Genomic DNA, 22159 nt, shown 5'->3' with positions numbered 1-22159 from the left:
TCACAAACATAAAATTATCAATACAAAATTAGGCGTGAAATGAATGTTTATTTAAAATAGGAAAATACAAGGCACCTGGTTGGCTCAGTCAGTTAAGTGTCTGACTTTGGCTCAGGTTCATGGGTTCAAGCCACGCCTTGGACTCTGTTGACAGCTCAGAGCCTGGAGCCTGCTTCAGATTCTGTGTCTCCCTGTCATTCTCTGCTTGTGTTCTGTCTCTGTCTCTCTCTTTCTCTCAAAAATAAATTAAAAAAAATTTTTATAATGGAAAAACAAAGGACTATAAGTTACAAATCTTAAAAAGCTAATAATTACTTAAATTTCACAAAAATTTTTGAAGGTAAATATTCCTTACTTGTCTATTATTACAATTTTATGGTAATAATGATTCATTTTCCCTGTATTTTTAGCTACATACTCATTGAGATTCTCTTCATATGACAAAAATTTATAATATTTTCAGTAGAATCTATAGAAAAAATATAGTTTAATATTTCTTCTAGCATGGTTGGATGACATTTGTTTTTTTGTTAGTGAAAGTCTCAGCTCATTACTCTATGATGTGGCATCTGTAACTTTTTTTTAGGTAACCTTAATTTATTTTTTTTAAGTTTCAAGTTTACATTTAAATACTAGTTGATTATCATACAGTGTAATATTAGTTTCGGGTGTAGAATTTAGTGGTTCATCACTTATATATAACACCCAGTGTTCATCACAAGTGGCCTCCTTAATATTCATCACCCATTTAACCCATCCCCCTGCCCACGTCCCCTCCAGCAACCTAGGGTTTGTTCTCTGTAGTGAAGAGTCTCTCTTTATTCCCAGCTCTATGTTCATTTGTTTTGTTTCTTAACTTCCACTGAGGAGCCTAAGTAACATCATTTTGAGATGAAGGCCTCCATTGAGAGCATTCTCGGGCTGCACGTAGCTCCAGTTCTAGGAAAAGCCTCAGATTGCTCAAGGCTGAAGCCACCCTCGGACCACCCTCAGATCAGCCAATCAAAAGAAGTTAAAAACATTCCTGTAGTCTGAGTCAGGGACTGAGGATTATAGATAGTTACTTTGTACAAACTAGCTAATCACTCACCTCTTGCCTAAAACCCCACGTGGACCCTTTGAACTCATCTCATAATTGGTCATTTTCAAAGGATTCTCAAAGGTCATGATTGGGTCCCACCAAAGTATCGAACACCTCACAGATACTGAATAGTCAAAATTGTTATAATGGGTGCTGTACAATTATGATTGGTGCTTATGTGATGATACTATACGTACAACGCGTGCACTGTAACACCCCCGTCCCTTACCCCATAAAAACCCTGGTCGCTATTGTTCAGGGCTTCACCTTGCTGCCGCTGTGCCAGTTGATGGGTGAGCCCCTGCTCAAGCTTGTAATAAAGACCCTTTTGTACTTGCATCGGTGACGGCTCCTTGGAGGTCTCTGGGGACTCACGATTCAGGCACAACACAACATATGAGTGAAATCATATGGTATTTGTCTTTCTTGGACTGACTTATTTCACTCTCAACTCCATCCACACTGTTGCAAACAGCAGGGTTTCAGTCTTTTTTTTTAAGTGTTTTTTTTTTTTTTTTTTTTTTTTTTTGAGGTGGGAGGCACAAGCAGGGGAAAAGCAGAGAGAGAAGGAGAGAATCGTAAGCAGGCTCTGCACTGACAGTCAGGAGCCCAATGTGAAATTTGAACTTACAAAATCCAGCAGTCAATGGACACTTGGTCTGTTTCCATAATTTGGCTATTTGACTATTGTTGATAATGCTCCTACAAACATGTGGATGTATGAATCCCTTTGAATTAGAATGCTCGTGTTCTTTGGTTAAATACTAAGTAAGTGATTGCAGGACAGTAACGTAGTTTTGCTTTTAAATTATATAGGAACCTCCATACTGTTATCTAGATTGGCTGTACCATAATGCATTCCCACCAACAGTGCAAGAGGGTTCCCCTTTCTCCACATCCTCACCAACATCTGTTGTTTCTTGTGCTATTAATTGTAGCCTTTCTGACAGGTGTGAGGTGGTATCTCATTGTAGTTTTGATTTGTAGTCACTGATGATAAGTGACACTGAGTATCTTTTCATGTGTCTGTTAATCATCTGTATGCCTTCTTTGGAAAAATGTCTGTTCACGTCTTCTGTTCATTTCTAAACTAGATTATTTGGTTTTTGGGTGTCGAGTTTGATAAATTCTTTATAGATTTTGTATACTAACTCTTTATCAGATATGCCATTTGCAAATATCTTCTCCTTATCCATAGGTTGCCTTTTAGTTTTATTGATTGTTTCCTTTGTTATGCAGAAATTTATCTTCAAGAAGTCCCAATAATTCATTTTTAGTTTTATTTACCTTGACTCCAAAAACATATATATTAAGAACTTGGCACAACTGATGTCAAAGAGGTTGCTGACTATGTTCTCCTCTAGGATTTTGGTGGTTTCCTATCTTTTATCCATTTTGAATTTAGTTTTGTACATGCTATAAGAAAGTGTTTGTTTCATCCTTTTGCATGTGGCTGTCCAGTTTTCCCAACATCATTTGTTAAAAAGAATGTCTTTCTCCGTTGAATATTCTTTCCTGCTTTGTTGAGTATTAGTTGGTCATGTAGTTGTGGGTCCACTTCTGGGTTTTCTATTCTGTTCCAGTGATCTATGGGTCTGTTTTTATACCACTACTATCTTCATCACTACAGCTTTATAATATGCCTTGAAGTCTAGAATTGAGATGACTCTGGCTTTGCTTTTCTTTTTTAAGATTGCTTTGTATATTTGGGGTTTTCTGTGGTTCCACACAAATTTTTGGACATCTTTGCCTTATTGCTGACCGTAGAGAAAAAGCTCAGTTTTTCCCCAGTGAGGATTATATTAACTGTGGCCCTTTCATATATGATCCTTATGAAGTATGTTCCCTCTATCCCTCTTTAGTTGAGGGTTTTTATCAAGAGTGGATTACGTACTTTGTGAAATGCTTTTCCCACATTTATTGAAAAGACCATATGGTTCTTACCCTTTCCTTTATTAATGTGATGTAGCAAGTTGATGATTTTGCAAATACAGTCCAGGAATAAATCCCACTTGATTGTGGTGAATGATTCTTTCAATGTACTATTGGATTTGACATGCTAGTATTTTGTTGAGAATTTCTGCATCCATCTTCATCAAGGATATTGGCCTGTAATTCTTTTTTAGTGCGGTCTTTGGTTTTGGAATCAAGGTAAGGCTGGCCTCATAGTATGAGAGTTTGGAAATTTTCCTTCCATTTCTATTTTTTAAGTGTTCTTTAAATGCCTGGTGGAATTCCCCTAGGAAGCTATCTAGCCCCGGGCTATTATTTGTTGGAAGATTTTTGATTACTGATTCAAGTTCTTTTCTGGTTGTGGGAATTTTCTGTTTCTTCCTGTTTTGGTTTTAGTAGTTTATATGTTTCTAGGAATTTATCCTTTTCTTCCAGGTTGCCCAATTTGTTGGCATATAATTTTTTATAATATTCTCTTATAATTGTATTTATGTGCTGTTGCTTGTGATCTCTGCTCTCTCATTTTGATTTTATTTATTTCCATTCTTTCTCTTTTCTTTTTGATAAGTCTGGCTAAGGGCTTATCAGTTGTATTAATTCTTTCAAACAAGCTCCTGGTTTCACCAATATGTTCTACCGGCGGGTTTTTTTGTTTGTTTCTGTATCATTTATTTCTATGTAATCTTAATTTTCCATTGCCTACTGGCTTTAGGCTTCATTTGTTGTTCTTTTGGTTGTAAGGTTAGGTTTTGTATTTGAGATTTTTCTTGCTTTTTGATGTAGGATTATATTGCTATATACTTCTCTTTTACGACCGTTTTTGCTTCATCCCAAAAGTTTTAAACCATCGTTTTCCTTTTCATTTGTTTTTTTTTATGTATATTTTTTATGACTTCAATATCTTGGATGACCCATTCATTCTTTAGTAGGATGTTCTTTAGCCTCCATGTATTTGTGGCCTTTCAAAATATTTTCTTGTGATTGACTTCAAGTTTCATAGTGTTGTGATTGGAAAAAAATGCATGGCACAAGCTCAATATTTTTGCACTTACTGAAGCCTGATTTGTGACTTAGTATGTGATCTACGCTGGAGAATGTTCTATGTGCACTTGAATGTGTATTCTGCTGCTTTAGGATGAAATGTTCTGAATCTATTTAAGACTGTCTGATCCAGTATGTCATTTAAAGTCATTGTATCCTTGTCAGTTTTCTGTTTAGATGATCTTTCTGTTGATGTGAATGGCTGTTAAAGTCTCCTAATATTTTTATGTTATTACAAATGAGTTCCTTTATGTTTGCTATTGTTCTATATATATATGGGTGCTCTCAACTTGGGGGGCATAAATATTTATAACATTTAGATCTTGCTGGGTAGACCCCTTTATTATAATGTAGTGCCCTTCTTCATCTCCTTTATAGTATTTAGTTTAAAATCTAGCATCTGTAACTTTTTTGTAGATTTTTGCTTTGAAGATTCTTCCTGTAAAGGGAAGGCTTTGGGGAAACTCCTTCTCTTTGATCTTCAGGTTCAGCTTTGCTCCACAGTCTCTGATCTAGTTCTTCCATCCCTCCCACAGGCAGGTTGACCTCAGCAAAGATTGAGCAGTATTTTATTAACTTTCTTGACATCAAGAAGAAAGTTTTGGATGTTCCCTTAGTTCCAGCAGGGGCAGTTTACCACTGGAGTCACACTTCCTCTGACATGGCCTATAGTTAACCTCAAGAGAAATGTTAGGACTGAGTGGATGACTCTCTTCCTGGGCCAGTGTTATAAACCTCTAGTTCAGGCCTAGGCCTGCTACTTCCTCCAGGCGTGCCTCAAAGAAAATCTTAGGACTTAAAGGTGCTTGATTAACTGAGGAGCACTGAAGATTAAGTTGTACTGGGTTCATGTAAACTAATCTCTGCCAGCCTGTATCTATCCATGTAGGTCTCATATTTCCTGTCATGTCATCTTTTCTGGAATATCTGCTACTTGTGGACATTTTTCTTTGTTTAAATGGTTACTCATTACAGATTTCACAGTCATGTTATGATCAACCTGTTCAATGGAAGAGTTTGTTTCTAACACATTATGTATGAATTGGTTATTTTCTTTCTTCTCTCTCTTTCCTCCTCTCACTTTTGAAGCAAGTGTTATAGATCTGTTTATTATCTAGAAGCCATATTTTCTGCGTCAGTGCAGCAGACTCTGTGAATATTTGAGGATTATTTTAATTCCTTTTATTTGGAAAAGTCATTTCAAGTATAACATTGGCTTCCGTTGTGCTATTCCGTGATACCTCCTGTGTGACAGAACTTCACAGAACACTGGCAAAAGTGCCTTGGAGTGTTAATATTTAAAAACCGTGGTCCCACTCTCATAGACATTGTTTTCATTCTTTATATAATTTAAATCATTATGTTTCTCATTTATTAGCATAGATTTCTTATTTTAAAATGTTTTATTTTTTTTGACAGGGGAGGGGCAGAGAGAGAGGGAAAGAGAGAATCTCAAGCAGGCTCTATGCTGTCAGTATGGAGACCAATGCAAGGTTCAATCTCATGAACCCTGACATAATTACCTGAGGAGAGCTCTCTTCTTAAAACACCCTTAATTCTATACAAATGCATGTCAGAAACAGAAAATAATATCAATTTAAAGCAACCATTATATGCAATCACTTTCATGTTTCATAATATAAAGCTAACTTAAAGGCATAATTAAGAAATAAATTTATAAATATAATTTATTGGGGCGACTGGGTGGCTCAGTCAGTTAAGCATCTGACTTTGGCTCAAGTCATGATCTCAGGTTGGTAAGTTCAAGCCCTGTGTCGGGCTCTGTGTTGACAGCTAGCTCAGAGCCTGGAGCCTGCTTCAGATTCTGTGTCTTCCTCTCTCGCTGACCCTCCCCCACTCACGCTGTCTGTCTCTCTCTCAGAAATAAAAAAAACATTAAAAATTATAAATATAATTTATTAATTATATTATTTATAAAATAAATTTGTAAATAGAAATAAATATATAAATTTCTTCAAAAAATTTTAAAAAGATAAAAATCTTAGATTGTCATAAGTTAAAACAATGAAAGGTCTGTGTCATTGGTAAAATATTTGGTCTATTATATTTAAATGCTTCTCTGATGGGGCGCTTGGATGGCTCAGGCGGTCAAGCATCCGACTTCAACTCAGGTCATGATCTCACAGTTCATGGGTTCAAGCCCCGCAATGGGCTCTATGCTGACAGCATGGACTCAGAGCCTGCTTCAGATTCTGTGTCTCCCTCTCTCTCTGCCCTTTCCCCACTCACAGTCTCTCTTTTTCTCTCAGAACTAAATAAACTTTAAAAAATTAAAAATGTTTTTCTGATAAAATTTTCATCTCATTATTATGATGTTTCTTCTTATACTGGGATAAGATGATATTTGTAAAGCACAGGAGTTTTTATTTCTCCTAAAGCAAAGGCATGTGGCATAATTATAGAAGAAAAAACAACTTACTCTTCCAAAAATAAGAAAAAAAAGTATGTTTTTGTAACTTGGAAATTCTGTACCTATTACTTTCAGAATTAAAGTAAAGTGCTTCCTGGATTGGTTTATCTGTTAAGTGGATGCTGTTTTTTAATGCCTGAAGTGCTTCTTATTTTATCTCATAGTGCTCTCAGATGTTCTCTTGTCCTTCCTTTGGAAAGTCTTTCAAACGGCAAAATATGCATATGCAGTACAGTGTACATGGCCAAACATATTTACATTTCACCTCCACTTTATCTTCTCCATTTTACCTCTAGATGTTTCTCTGGAGCATCTAGNGTTCTCTTGTCCTTCCTTTGGAAAGTCTTTCAAACGGCAAAATATGCATATGCAGTACAGTGTACATGGCCAAACATATTTACATTTCACCATAAAAACAAGAATTATTATTTTTAAAGGTGCCACATTTCACAGAAATAAAGGTCTTCATGTAGTAAAACAAAGAAGAAAAAGGCCATGTGAGATTCATTATACCACTGGTATCTAAAATTAGATATGCAGAATTTTCAAAATATCTTTCTAATTTATCTAATGGTCGTGTCAGGGAGTTATTGTAGGATCCATTTGCAGATGATATAGGCAGTGATATCATATAATGCTAGAATCTAGACAACCACTCTCCTGATATTTAAATCCTCTTGAATACCATTAGTGACTGGTTTTTGAAAATATCCAGTCATTTCATTTTTAGAAAGTTTTGTAAATTATGAAGTTCTCTATACTAAGTTGAAATTGACTCTCATTAGCTCTGAGTCCCTAAATTTGCCCTACCCATGCAGATCATGTGTAATTCCACCTCTACATAATCTTTTTCACGTCTTTGCAGATCTACTTCTTTTTCCAATGTTTACAGAAGCTTCTAGGAACTGTCCCAGAAATTTTTTGGAGATGGGGGTGGTGGGGAGAGGGAACCTGGAAAGTGGGAGTGACTGGAAAGAGGGATGTCCTTCTCCACACCTCCTAACTCAGCTTCATTTAGATCTTTTGCATTTAGTTATTTTTTTTAAATTGGATTCCCTCCCATATGAGATTTCAATTTTATGACAAATATTTAAAAGTCAGTATTTTGTATGACAACTGTAATCATTTCCAAGTTGTACGGAGATTTAGATTTTGTGATTTATTGGTAGTGATTTTCCTTACAACATAAGAATGCAGCCATTTCAAAACAGTGAAATCTATGTTAATGTCAAACCTCATGTATCTCAGGATTGAAACAGAATCTTAACATTAACTGTTTGGTAAGAACTTTACCTTTCCATCATTCCCCTTCCAAATATTGTTACCGTCCTTCAGAGACTTTCTATTTTACACACACACACACACACACACACACACATACACACAAACTGTGTTCAATATGTAAAGTATTTACCATTGTCTTCTGTGGGAATTCTGGCCTCTCTACAGACAGCTCATGCTTTTACTTCATGCAAAACAAGAAGACTCTATGATTGACCATCAAAGAAAATGCCTTCACTTCTCTTTACTGTCAAAGCAACAGTTCTGTTGCTGATGTCAAAGACAAGGTTGTCAGCACTCAAGATATTGATGCATCAGTTGAGGGCAATGAAGCACAGTTAGCATCCCCTGTCTCCTTGTCATCAGGAAAGTCAGTGCCATCCAGCCTGGCATCGCCTTTGCACAGACAGCTGTGCAATCGACAATGTGGCGATTTCATGATTAATATTTCCGCTGTTGAATGTCGTTGCTGTTCCCACCATCAGCACTGTGCCAGCATGTTGTCAATGCCACTGAACGCAGTTTTCAGGTTTTCTGAAAATATAAATTATTTTTAAATCCTATTATTTGGACCAAAATAGCATATGTGTTTTGGTCATCCAAGAATTTGACACACTTGTCTAAATTTCAGGATTATCTGTTTTAAGAATGTCTGCTCTGTAAAGTTAAAGCCAGCAACCCATTCCCCTCTCTTGAAGCCGAGCTCAAATATTTGTTATGGCCTGTGCAGTTTGCATATAGCCCATGTGACGTTCTCTAGGAAAGAAGGGACTCTATACATCAATCACTTCCATGAACGTGGTGGCGGAAGTAACCAGTGAGCAGGAGTAGCAATGGCCAGGGTCACCCTAATAGTGCTGCATTAGAGACTGTCATCCTTGTGCTCAGAAGCAACCAAAGTAGATGGTTTCTTAAGACAGATAATGGTATGTTTTGGTTGTTATTCCGGGCTGCGTAGATCCCTGGCCTGATTCTCCAGTACTGCAGAAAATGTGATGGACCCTCTTTATATTTTAATAAATTTATATTTTATTTAAAATAGCTACAGTGGGGTTCGTGGGTTTTAACTGTGTCTTGACAAAGTCGGTATGCTCAACATTTGAGTAGAACATATATACTTGAAGAGCAAAACTACATAAAAAGCAAATTGTGTATATTTTACAGGCAAGATTCAAGCTAGGTTAGGGCAAAGTGCTCTAAAGGTTAAAAGAATTTATCATTCCAACATAATTTTATTAATATTATTAATAATGATGACCACAACCTGTAAAGACAAACTTATTTTCCCCTAGGTTACAAATGCTCTGCAAATTTATATTTAGAAGAAAATATGGTTGGAATACGGCCATTTATTTCCTCATTATTACTTTCTTTATAGGAAAAAGATGATGAGAATAATACAAGACAACTGGCAATAACTAATTAAGGTTTAGAAACATTTTAAAAATATTGTTTATCTCTGTCAGAAAATATTATTTCTAAATACATAGAATGAACTACCAAAAATGATTAATACAGTTGATAGGGAAAAAAATCTAAAGTTCAAATTTATCTCACACTGAATATGATATTTACTCTTTTGGCCACAGTTTTCTTAACCATGTCATGAATGTTATATCTGTTTTAACATACTTCATATGATTTTTGTGGGGGAAAAAGGTACAATAACAGTAAAAATCTTATTTTGCATTTGTTGAAATTTTTTTTGTCTAACAAGAACTAACTTGTGCCATTTTTATCAGTCATCAGAAACAGAATGAATAGTTGCTGACATAGCATATTGTTTTCAAGAGTTGGGTTATTTATCATAATGAATGTCAGAATGATATCTAATAGGTTTTGTGTCGAAGGAGGAAAATGGTGAAAACTCCAATTAAAACTTATCTGTCCAGAATACATGTTTCTTACATTCCAGGAAAATGTGTTCTTAGTTTAATCTAAGTACATTTTAGTGACAGGGAAGAATAAGTTATAATCCAACTTTTTCATAATGTAGATAATGATAAAATAATGATGTAATTTGCCTATAAACTCTATTTATAAGGAAGCTTCCATATCATGAGTAACTGAACTAATAAGGCAACTTTTATAAAGCAAATAAGAACCTATAGTATAATATTTACATACATGTATTTACATATATATGTGTATATACACAGAAATGGAGAATGAGACAGAAAGATCAAAAGAGAGAGATAGAAAGAGAGAAAAAAGGTACATATATCGGCAAATTTAAACATTAGAGAGATATGCATCAAAATTTTACTTTGAAATTCTCTTTTCAGAAAAGCCTGAGTTGAACAATCAGTATGCTATTTATAGTGGTCTTTTTTCTGTAAAAAAAAAAAACAAACACCTCCTATTACTTGTGATTATTCACACATTTTGCAGCAGAAATATTGAATTTGATTACAGGTTACTGCCACAGACCCATGGCAGTTTTAGCTATTATACAGTATATGCACTACATCTCCTGTTTAAAAATTAAAAAAAAAAAATCAATTCCAAAGCACATCTTTCCTCAGGGAATTTATATGAGGGTCATCCACCTATACTCTTAAACCTTTCAACCCTCAGACTGGAGGGTTTACTTCCCCTAAGTCAGTGTTTATATTGCAAATACATGAAAATCCATCTCAAATACTTTGGGGAAAAATAAAGGAAATTTATTTGGTACACATAATTGAAAAGATCTGAAATAACATGGACTTCACTAGAGTCTGATCTCAGTGTCATCAAAGCTCTAAAGTCTCCGTGGGATGTCCTGAGCTCTGCATTTTTCCAGGTGGCTCTAAAAAATGTCTGCTGTAGTAATGGGGTGTGTCTACATAGAATAGTGGTGCTTTATGCTTTCACATATCAGTCCAATGTCCTGACTTTCACTCTGGGTTCAGCAGTTTAGGTTATTAAATTGGATTGCAGGTGGGGCACACTACTTGGTTAAGCACCTGTCATGTGCTCTAGAAAGAAGACAGGGCTGGCTTCCTAAAACACCCAGATTTTGGAAGTTAAAACCAAGGAGTATTGGGAAGAGACAAGATAGACATTAGTTCTGGGGAACTGCTCAATGGGATCACAATATAATCCACATTGTAGAATGATGGAGACTGGGGTGCAAAGAGTCTAAAAAAGCAAGAGACAGATCTGAAGCTGAGATCCAGGTGACACCAAAAGCTATCCTCAGCTTCATTAAGCTGTTCTCATTCTATATTTTCTGACTTATTGATCTTTGATTTTCTTTAGTTGAAATCTCTTTCAGGAGAGTTTCCAAGACAGGTAAAATATTTTTAAATATCTGAAATATTTTCAAAAAAGATTCATTTAGTTNGAAATTATATTAAAATTTAATTAAATTAAAATATTAATTAGATAAATTATTCTGAGTATTCCTTTAAGGATCATGCATCCATATAAATCAATTCACAACTCTGACATATGTAATAAAGGTATAGTGGCATTCTTAGAAGCAGCATACAATTAGCATTGTTTAGCAATGACAGAAAGAGAATAGTTCAGAGGTGCCTGGGTGGCTCAGCCAGTTAAGTGTCTGACTTGATTTCGGCTCAGTCATGATTTCACTGTTTGTGAGATCAAGCCCCACATTGGGCTCTGTGCTGACAGTGAGGAGCCTGCTTGGGATTCTCTCTCTCCCTCTCTTTCTTCATCTCACCCCTCCTCTATCTCTCTCACTCTCTCTCCAAAAATAAATACAGAAAAAATTAATAAAATAGAAAACAGTTCATAAATCTCTTGACAGTATAAATGAATATAGGACTAAAAGTAATTATTTCAAAGAAGACTCTAATACTGCCATTGTTGGGCTAACACAGTTATCTATGCGACGAATTCGTGTAGAATAACTGAAGTCATCTAATTTAGTTCTTTTTTTATAGGTTTCTTTTGTATTGTTTGAATGGGTTTTTTATTAGAAAAGAGATACAAAGGAGCTAACTGTCATCCTAGAATTCACAGACTGCCACAGTAGCATCTAGGATCCGACATGCTACACTTTGAGGAGTGCAAATGCATTTTCCCTCCCTGCTTCTGGAGAACCGATCTGGAACTTTGGAAGGAAAATTTGCTGACATGGCACCCAGAGTTTCATATCAAGTTTATAGAAAGTAGTTTCCTGGTAAAACAACTAAGAGTGAGAGTGCTATTGAATGAAATCCAAGATTGTAATCTTGCTACTCATTTTTCTATCAACTTGAGAAAGTACTCAATACCTAAAATCTCCAATTTTGTTTGTATGTACATACAATACATGTAAAAACTGGAGGGGCTAGCATGTGATACGTACTCAAACAAGGGTAGTTTAGTTTAGCTAAATTAGCTGTTATCAAGGTTTCATTTGCCATGTGTTATCTGCAAGGTATTACCCTTCAAGTGCATTTCCACTCCCCATTCCTTCTTCACACTCACTGTCTTCTTTCTCTGACAGTATCTCTCTTAATGGCTATATAACTCACAAGAGTGCAGAAAATATTCATTACCTTCTTACATGCTTGATAGTATTTAGGACATTTATGAGCATTTCATCCATTGGGGGAGAAAACACAAAACCCTGAGGTAGATTCTATTATAAAATCCATGTTGCTCAAAAGGAAACTAATCAAAGAGATGTTATGTGCCCTGCATGAAGCCACATAGCAAGGGAGTTTGGAACCTGGATTCAATATGAGTACAAGTCATTCTTATTCGAATGTATTTAGCCTTACTACTATCTCACTGTCTTCCAGACTAGCCATCAGCAAACATTTTCAGAAGAAATAAACAGTAATTAAATGTATATTTTTCAGTAATGTTCACTTGTCCTTGTAGTTTCAAATGTGTTTAAACAGTATCACGCACAAGTCCAGTATGTATGGCTACTTCTGCACATTCAAATGCCTCCTCAGCATCTTAAGTTCCCTTAGGAACTGATTAGAATATAAATAAACAAAGAACGCCTAATGATCTTTAGAAATTATTTAGGAGGGAAGAAAATGGAAATAATAAAATGAAAAGGAACTATTCACTAGCCAAAATTGGAAAAAAAAAATACAATAGAGGCATGAATAACAACCAGTTGTGCTATGTTAAATGACTTGCCATATTTATTAATAATTAATAGTATTCTTCTCACAAAAATGCCTCAACCTTGTAGAAAACACTTCTCTGTCTATCATTAAATTGGGCTAAGGAAACCATGATCTCTATAAGGATAACGGGCTTGCTGTAAACCCTGGTTTCTGAAAATAAGTAGACAGGACCTCCCCAGATGTGAGTGCCCCAGAAAGTGTGAGGAGGCACTAGAGAAAGACACCTGGAAAACCACGTCGATCCACTTTTTAAAATTTCTTCCACATTATGCCAATAACTCACTTAGTAATTTTCACTATGTTGCTATAATATCTTGAGACAAAATGAAAGATCACCTGTCAGCAACTGGAACAGCTTTATGGTTGAAGAAACTTATTACACGAAATGGATTTGCTGATAGTCATTTGCTGGGAACTTAGGAAATCTCAGAGTTCAGATAGTTGAGCATGATAGCTTTCAGTCGTGAGAATGAGTATACTGCCATTCTTCACTCAAAACAATCACAGTATAAGGTCCACATCCTTCAAGTTCATAATTATCTAATAAATACAATTCAATCAACTAATATTTGTCGATTTGGACCATGTTAAATTTAGTACTGAGGATCTGGGTCTGCAGGGATGACCACTATGGGTGTGAGTTTATATTGCAGTGAAAGAGGGATGAGGCAAGTACAAACTGCCCTTAGAAAAACCTAATTGCAAGGGTACAGAGAGCAATGATAGTGAGAGGCAGGGAGAACTGTCCTTTTTTAAGGTAAAAGTAGTGATTCAATGTACTTTGACTAAAGCCACGAATTTATTGTTTTCAACCCAAATTTATACCCTAGTAATACTGTTCATTACCTCAATAATATCATATGGCAAATTTTAGGAACTTCTTTTTTTTAATGTGCTAAATAGATTCTACTTATTAAGAATATGTGCCCTTCATTTCATTGGAAAGGACATGGGCACTAAAAGAGTAACTCTGGTTTTAGCCACTGCTATTAAAGTGATCAGTATGCTTGCTGGGGTAGTGCACATATGTTCAAATATGTCTTTAGAGTGAACTAAGATGGCCTTCCTCTGACCTTAGGTGCCAGACCTGGAGACCTATTAAAGTCCCAGAGGGTTCTAAGTGGAAACAATACTTCACTGATACTTAATATTTGGGGGCTAGAAGCAGAAGTTATGTGTAGGCATAGGGGTGAGGGGTTAAAAATATTAGACTTTTGTGAATCCAAGGGAGAGCTTATGAAGATCTTGATTATTCTAGAATATTTTATCAGGCATCTTATTGGCCTTTCATTTGTATTAAAAGCATCCGTGGTTTCACCTCATAAAAGGTTGCCAACAATCTTTGATAATAAAAGTTTAAAAACACTTTATAGTAATATGGTGCTCTATATTTTTAAAGGGTTCTTCATGTATATTATGTCATATGATCTTTATAACTATTCTCTGAAGTACACAGAACAGATATTATTATTAGTTTCAAGTAAGAATATAGAACAAAGAAGGTGTTTAATGGCATTTCATAGGAGGACTTATATTTTTAAATTGTTGGGTCAAAACTTTACTGATATTTGTGTTTGTAAGTATTTGTGGTACACGGTGGGTATTAGGTGAGGATGAAGAAGACTCAAGATGAAAAGTCCTTGAAAGATTTAATAAAAATCAGTTAGCTTAAGTAATCACCAAATAAAAATTCTATATACCTCTATCAATGTCTCTTTGTATCAATTTGCATTTATACATATTTCAAATAGTTTCCTTCAACAGTGGTTTTCCTTATTTCCCCTTTTACTGGTAAACCAGGAGTTGTAGTAATGGAAGTAAATTTATTTCTGACTGAGAAATGTAAAACCAGCCATTTCTAAAGAATAAAACAGAAAAATTCCATTTTATAGGAAAGAACCAATCAACAACTCACTTTATGGTTTGGAAGAGAGAAAAATGGTAAAAAAAAAAAAAAAAGCAAGCTCACATTACAAAAAAAGGGAAAAAAATAAAGAATGTTGCATGCATTCTTAGTTCATTATAATTGATCTTAATTAGTTTTTGTGTAATTTTTAACATTTATTTATTTTTGAGAGAAAGAGAGAGACAGAGCATAACCCAGGAGGAACAGAGGGAGAGAGAGGGAGACACAGAATCTGAAACAGCCTCCAGGCTCTGAGCTGTCAGCACAGAACCTGACAGGGGGCTCTATCCTGCGAACCATGAGCTCATGACCCAAGGCAAAATCGGACACTTCACCGACTGACTCCCTTTAATTTGTGCTTTAAATGTTTATTTATTTTAGAGAGAGAGAGACAGAGGGTGAATAGAAGAGGGGCAGAGAAAGAGGAAGACACAGAATCTGAAGCAGGCTCCAGGCTCCCAGCTGTCAACACAGGGCCTGACGTGGGGCTTGAACCCACGAACCACAAGATCATGACCTGAGCCAATGATGAACACTTAACCAACTGTGTCTCCCAGGTGCCCCATTATAACTGATATTTTAACCCTTCATTTATGACCTTTTCCCTCGGTAATGTCAATTAACTGTATGCACAAAGCATATTAACCATAATATGTGCAGTTGAAAGTTTTATGTTTTTTTCTGACTTGCATTCCTTTCCTTTCCCTTCTCTTCCCTTCCCTTCCTTTCCCTTCCCTTTCCTTTTTAACCTGTTGATTTATTGGCTCTGCTTTAATATGTCTTAGCTAATTGTTATGTTTGTCTATGTTACCAGCATCTGTTTGAAACAGAAATCCTGTAAATCTCTCATTTGAATTAATCCCATTTAAGTTTTTTTTTCTGTTGTGCCTTATTTTCATTTAAAGTGTAAAAATCAGTGTGCTATATAACTTCAAAATTCGAAACCCCCACAAATGTAGGACCTTCTTCACACACACCACCACTGACCTGTCTTTGAGTTTTGAGGGAGAAGCAAACAATTGATAACAGAAATGAGAAAAAAAAATCAAACTTAAGATAATCATTATTGATCATGCAAAAAAGTAATGAACAATTTTAAAATCTAAGATTTAAATCTATACCATTGCTCAGAATCCTTTCAATAATGTGTCTTAATTTTAATCAGGGCAGTTGGCTAACCAAGTATAATGGTGTTGATGGAATGGCCTATGCAATAGTTCTTTATTTCTATTTTGAAGAAGAGGATTAATGATAAAATGATATAATATGGTATTTTAAAATAATAGTATTAATGATATCTATATTGATAGATTGTATAATTTAGAAAGGACAATCCAATAAGTAATGTAGGAAAATAAAATTCTTGAACCAATAAGGAAATGCAATACTCTCCTAGTTACCTTTTTCAGCAGAACAAGACAAAAATCCAACCTGAAATTTAGTGGTTTACAGCAACAACCATTTTATGAAATTTCACAGTTCTATGAGAATATGGGCATTGATGAGCTGGAGAATTCTGCTATTTCATATGGCATCAGCTGAGGCCATGCACTAGTACTCAGATAGTGGATAAACTGGTATGGGGACTATAAGACTGATTCACTCCTAAGTCTATAGCTTTGGAAGAAATGGATGAAAGTTCAGGTCCCATTGTGACTGTCAGGCAAAGTGCCAATGCATACTCTGTCTTCAGCATTATGGCCTCAGGGAAGTCAGACTTACTTCCATGGCACTTGGGGGATCCCAGATGGTCCTCTAAGACACAGAAATGCAAGCTGTGATCTCTTAATTCAGGGCCTAAAAGTGACACAGCCATGTTCTATTTGTCAGAACAGTCACAGAGCCCAGACAGCTTTAAGCAAAAGTCTTCAATACTGTTGTCAAAAGAAATAGTGTGAAAAAAAAAATGCATTGCCATTTTTAGCTATTGAACACAGTACGTTATTTGGTTGGGCTAACCCTGATTTTTACATAAGCATATTTGGTTAGACAATTTTTGTTAATTTCAGAATTTTAGAATCAGCCCAAACAGATAATAGAACAGATTTTATATTATTTTAAAATGAAATTGGGGCACCTGGGTGGCTCAGTCGGTTAAGCATCCAACTTCAGCTCAGGTCATGATCTCACAGTTCGTGGGTTCAAGCCCTACATCAGGCTCTGTAGCTGGAGCCTGGAGTCTGTTTTGGACCCTGTGTCTCCCTCTCTCTCTGACCCTCCCCTGCTCATGCTGTCTCTCTCTCTCAGAAATAAAACATTTAAAAAAATTTAAATGAAATGGAAATACAAGCACAGATTACAGAATTTAAGAAATGAGAAGAAAAGGAAAGCAAATTTATATAAAAAAAGAATGTCAATATTCTTATTTTCTAGAGTAACATTGGTATGATCTGAAAGCTTGTATCCCCCCAAAATTCATATGTTGAAACTTAACTTCCAAGGTGATGGTATTAGAGGGTGAAATCATGGGATGTGATTAGGTTATGAGGGGATAGACCTCATGAATGGGATTACAATAAAGTTTTGAATTGCAAGTAATGTGTTCTGTGAGTGTTCTGCAAGACGAGCATTTCTAATACATTTTAACTTGATAAACGATTGATGTCTTGCAATATGAGTAGTACTTGACGCCAAATGTCATATGATCACAATGATCACAACTGAGCCAATGGTTCTTGAAATTTGCTTTCAGATATGAGTACTATGGATTACAAGCCTGCTTCCAGAATGAATTATGCTCACACACCAAGGTTTTCCTGTAGGATGTTTATAAAGGAGGCCCCAGAGAGCTCCCTAGCCCCTTCCACCACATGGGGACACAGATAGAAAGAAGAGAGCCATCCATGAACCTGGAAGGGGGATCCCACTAGACTCCAAATCTGCTAATGCTTTGATCTCGGACTTCCCAGCACCAAAAACTGTAGGAAATGAACTTCTGTTGTGTCTAAGTCCCCTAATTTATGGTATTTTGTTATAGCAGACAAAATGGACTAAGACAAAAATATTCAAAACTATTGTTTACAGTTGTGATAAAATAAAAAATATATTACAAATATTTAAATATTTAAAACTAATTGATAGGTGAATGAAAAAGGGCATAACTATAAAGATATGAGTTACAGGGATGGGTAGAATATAGGTAAGCTAAATGCTCACCTAGCATAGCAAAATCAGCAGATACATATGAATTAGATAACTTGAAAAATAGTGCTATAAACACTTTTTTTTGGAGATTTAGATTCAGCTACCTCAAAAGCAACACTGAAATTACTTTCAAATTCAAGTGAGAGGCTGGTGAAGAGATATTTGGCAGAAAGCTATGGTTTTTAAATAAAAGCTTTTTGGTTCTCCTGGTTTGTAGACACTTCAGTTAAACGTGGGAATGAATAAACTACTTTATGTTTTTAATTATTTACTTATTTTTGAAGGCACGCAAGCAGGGAATGGGCAGAGAAAGGAGAAAAGAGAATTGGAAGTGGGTTCTATGCTGACAGGCTGACAGCAGCAAGCCAGATGTGGGGCTAGAACTCATGAACTGCAAGATCATGACCTGAGCTGAAGTTGGACGCTCAACCCACTGAGCCACTCCGGTGTCTGATGAGAAAATTACATTAAAAAAAAGAGGGGGGAAGAAGATCAAAGGGGAGGTGTGGCCTTACTCACATTTCTGCCCCTCAAAGTCCCCCAAAGATGGTACAGCATCACATCAGTACTAAAATCCAGGAACAATAGGAAAGGCCACAAAATAAGCAGAAGTGGTGATTTCAATGACCAGAAAGAGGAAGTCACTGAGTCCAGAGGGGAAACAAAATATCCATCTCAAATATAATGAAGAAAAAGTAAACTTTAAATAAAGCAATGCTTATCCCTGGATTTTTTATAAGAAAACAGCAAGAAATAAGTTTAAATATGTAGAGATGAGTAAGATTTTAAAATAATGTCACCTCACATTTGACAAGGGAGCTAAGGATACTTAGTAGGGAAAGGACAGTCTATTCAGTAAATGGTGCTGGGAAAACTGGATAGCTACATACAGATGTATGAAATTGGGTCGCTACTTATGCCACTCACAAAAATTCAGTCAAAATGAATTAAAGACTTCAATTTAAGACCTGAAACCATTAATCTCCTTGGAGAAAACAGAGAAAAATCTTGATATTGGCCTTGGCAACAATGTTTTGGGTGTGACACCAATGACAAAAGCAAAATAAGCAAATACGACTACATCCAGCTAAAAAGCTTTTGAGCAAAGTAAACACTCCACAAAATGAAAAGGCAACCTACAGAAAGAGAAAAAATATTTGAAAGCCATCTGTCCCATAAGAGGTTAATATCTAAAATGTATAAGCAGGGGCACCTGGGTGGCTCAGTCGGTTGGCGTCCAACTTCGGCTCGGGTCATGATCTCACGGTTCATGGGTTCAAGCCCCGTGTAGGGTTCTGTGCTGACAGCTAGCTCAGAGCCTGGAGCCTTCTTCTGATTCTCCCTCTCTCTCTAACCCTCCCCTGTTCATGCTGTTTCTCTCTATCTCTCAGAAATAAAAAAACAAAACAAAACAGAAAAACCATTAAAAAAATGTATAAGCAACTCATACTAATCAAAAGAGAGTTTTGTCAATAAATGGTGCTTGAATAATTATATATTCACATGTAAAAGATTTAAACTGTACCTGTATCTTATACTTCTCACAAAAATTAACTCAAAATGGATTAATGACTGAAATGTAAAACCTGAAACTATAAATGTCCTAGAAGAAAACAGAGAGAGAAAGCCCCATGACATGGGTCTTGGTAATCATTTTTGGATATGACACAAGCAACACAATAAAGGAAATGATTGGTATCGACTTAAACTAAAAAGCTTCTACAAGGGTCCCTGGGTGGTGGGTAACCATCCAACTTTGGCTTGGGTCATGATCTCATGGTTTGTGAATTCAAGCCTTGTGTCGGGCTCTATGCTGATAGCTAAGAGCCTGGAGCTTGCTGTGAATTCTGAGTCTCTCTCTCTCTCTGTCCCTCCTCTGCTCATGTTCTCTCTGTCTCTCTCTCTCAAAAATAAAATTTAAAAAACATTAAAAATATTTTTAAAAAGCTTCTACACAGAAAACATATGAAAAGACAACTTAGTGAATGGAAAAAAATATTTACATATAGTTGATAAGGTGTTAATATTCAAAATATATAAAGAACTCATACAACTCAATAGTTAAATTAGTAATTGAAAAATAAACAAACAAACACACAAGCAAACAAATTAAAAAGTGGACGAAGGACCTGAATGGACATTTCACCAAAGAAGACAAACAAAAGGTCAACAGGTACAGGAAAAGATTCTCAACATCACTAGTCATTAGGGAAATGAAAATTAAAAACACAGTGGAATATCACTTTACACACAAGATCCAACAATTCCACTTCTGGGAATACACCTAAAGGAAAGAAAAACATAAACTTGAAGAAAGCGTCTGCACTTGCAGGTTTATTGCAGCATTGTTTACAATAGCCTAGACATGGAAACAACTTAAGTGGCTACTGACGGATAAGTGTATAAAGAAATTGTGGCATATATAGAGAGTGGAATATTATTGAGCCATAAAAAATGAGGAAATTCCACCATTTATAGCAGTGTGGGTGAAACTTGAAAGCTTATACTAAATGAAATTTGTCAGACAGAGAAAGACAAATACTGTATGATATTATTCATAGGTAGAATTAAAAAAAAAAAAACCTCATGAAAAGAGATCAGACTGTTACCAGAGGCAGAGGGTAGGGGTAAGGGCATGTGAAATTGAAGAAAGGTGGTCAAAAAGTACAAACTTCCAATGATAAGATAAGTAAGTATTAGGGCTTTAGTGTACAAGATGATGACTGTAGCTATAGGCAACTCACTAAAACAATAAATCCTGTGAGTTCTAATCACAAGGATAATTTTTCCTTTTTTATCCTGTTCTTTTTATTGTATCTATATGAGAAGGTGATGTTAGCTAAACCTATTGTGGTAGTCATTTCATAATATATGATTATCAAATCAACATACTGTATGCCTTAAACCTATACAGTAATATATGCCAAGTATTTGTCAATATAACTGGACAAAAAATTGGCTCAATAACAAAATAGCGAAAGAAACTGCAAATTCAATTTAAAAATGGGCAAAGGACCTAACTAAACATTTTTTCAAAGAAGACATATAAACATTAATCATCAAGAAAGTGCAAATCAAAACCAAAATGGAGTTATCACCTCACTCCTGTTAGGATGGCTATTGTCAAAATGACAAAAGACAACAAGTGTTAGCGAGACTCTAGAGAAAAGGGAACCCTTCTATACTAGTAGCGGGACTATAAATAGGCACAGCTTCTATAGAAAACAGTATGGAGGTTCCTCAAAAAATTAAAAATACAACTACCACGTGATCCGGCAACTCTACTCCTTTGTACATATAGAAAGAAAATGAAATCAGTGTCTTAAAGAGATATCTTCACTCTGTGTTCATTGCAACATTATTCATAACACACAAGGCATGAAATAATGTAAGTGATGATTTATGGGTGAATGGCTAAAGAAAATGTGAGATACAGATATATAATGGAATACAAATTTCTCAACCATGAGAAAGAGGGAAATTCTGTCATTTGCAACACCATGGATAGAATTATGATCACTGTGTTAGTGAAATAAGTCAGAGGAAGACAATGTATTGTTTCATTTATACATGGAATTTGAAAGGACTCATTGAAACAGTGAGTAAAATGGTAGATGCCTAGAGTTGGAGGATATGGGGAGACATTGGTCAAAGGGTACAAATTACAGTTACGAAATAAATATTACCTGTGAATCTAATGTACAACACGGTGACTACAGTTAATAATAGTGTATTGTATACATGTAAGTTGCTAGGAGACTTGATCTTAAATATTCTCGTTCCACCCATGACCACAAAAAGGTAATTAACTGAGGTGACAGATATGTTAACTAACTTTACTGAGATAGTCGTTTGGCAATAGTTCACACTGTGTATCTTAAACATATACAATATGTCAATTATTATCTCACTAAAGTTAGGGAAAACATTGGAGGACTAGAGCCTCTGGGCACATGGCAGCAGCAGCAGCATTTTCAAAACAAACAAACAAACGAACAATGGCTAGTAATTTTTAAGTGAGTTGAAGTACATATAATTATAATGGGGTTCTGAATTTAGTATAAAAATTCCACACTAGCTATTGATAAAAGGCTTCAGCCAAGAAATGCTTAGGGAAATAAACTTTATTTGTTGTCCCATTTTTCTAATCTGTCACTTCCCTTATTTTGATGCATCCAATTAAGTGTCTTATCAAGTGGCCATGTCCTTGTAGGAAGACTGTTGTGAATGCAGAAAACACT

This window comes from Crocuta crocuta, unplaced genomic scaffold (assembly GCF_008692635.1).
Source record: "Crocuta crocuta isolate KB4526 unplaced genomic scaffold, BGI_CrCroc_1.0 scaffold165, whole genome shotgun sequence".
Classification (NCBI taxonomy): Eukaryota; Metazoa; Chordata; class Mammalia; order Carnivora; family Hyaenidae; genus Crocuta; species Crocuta crocuta.
This window is presented reverse-complemented; position numbering follows the sequence as displayed.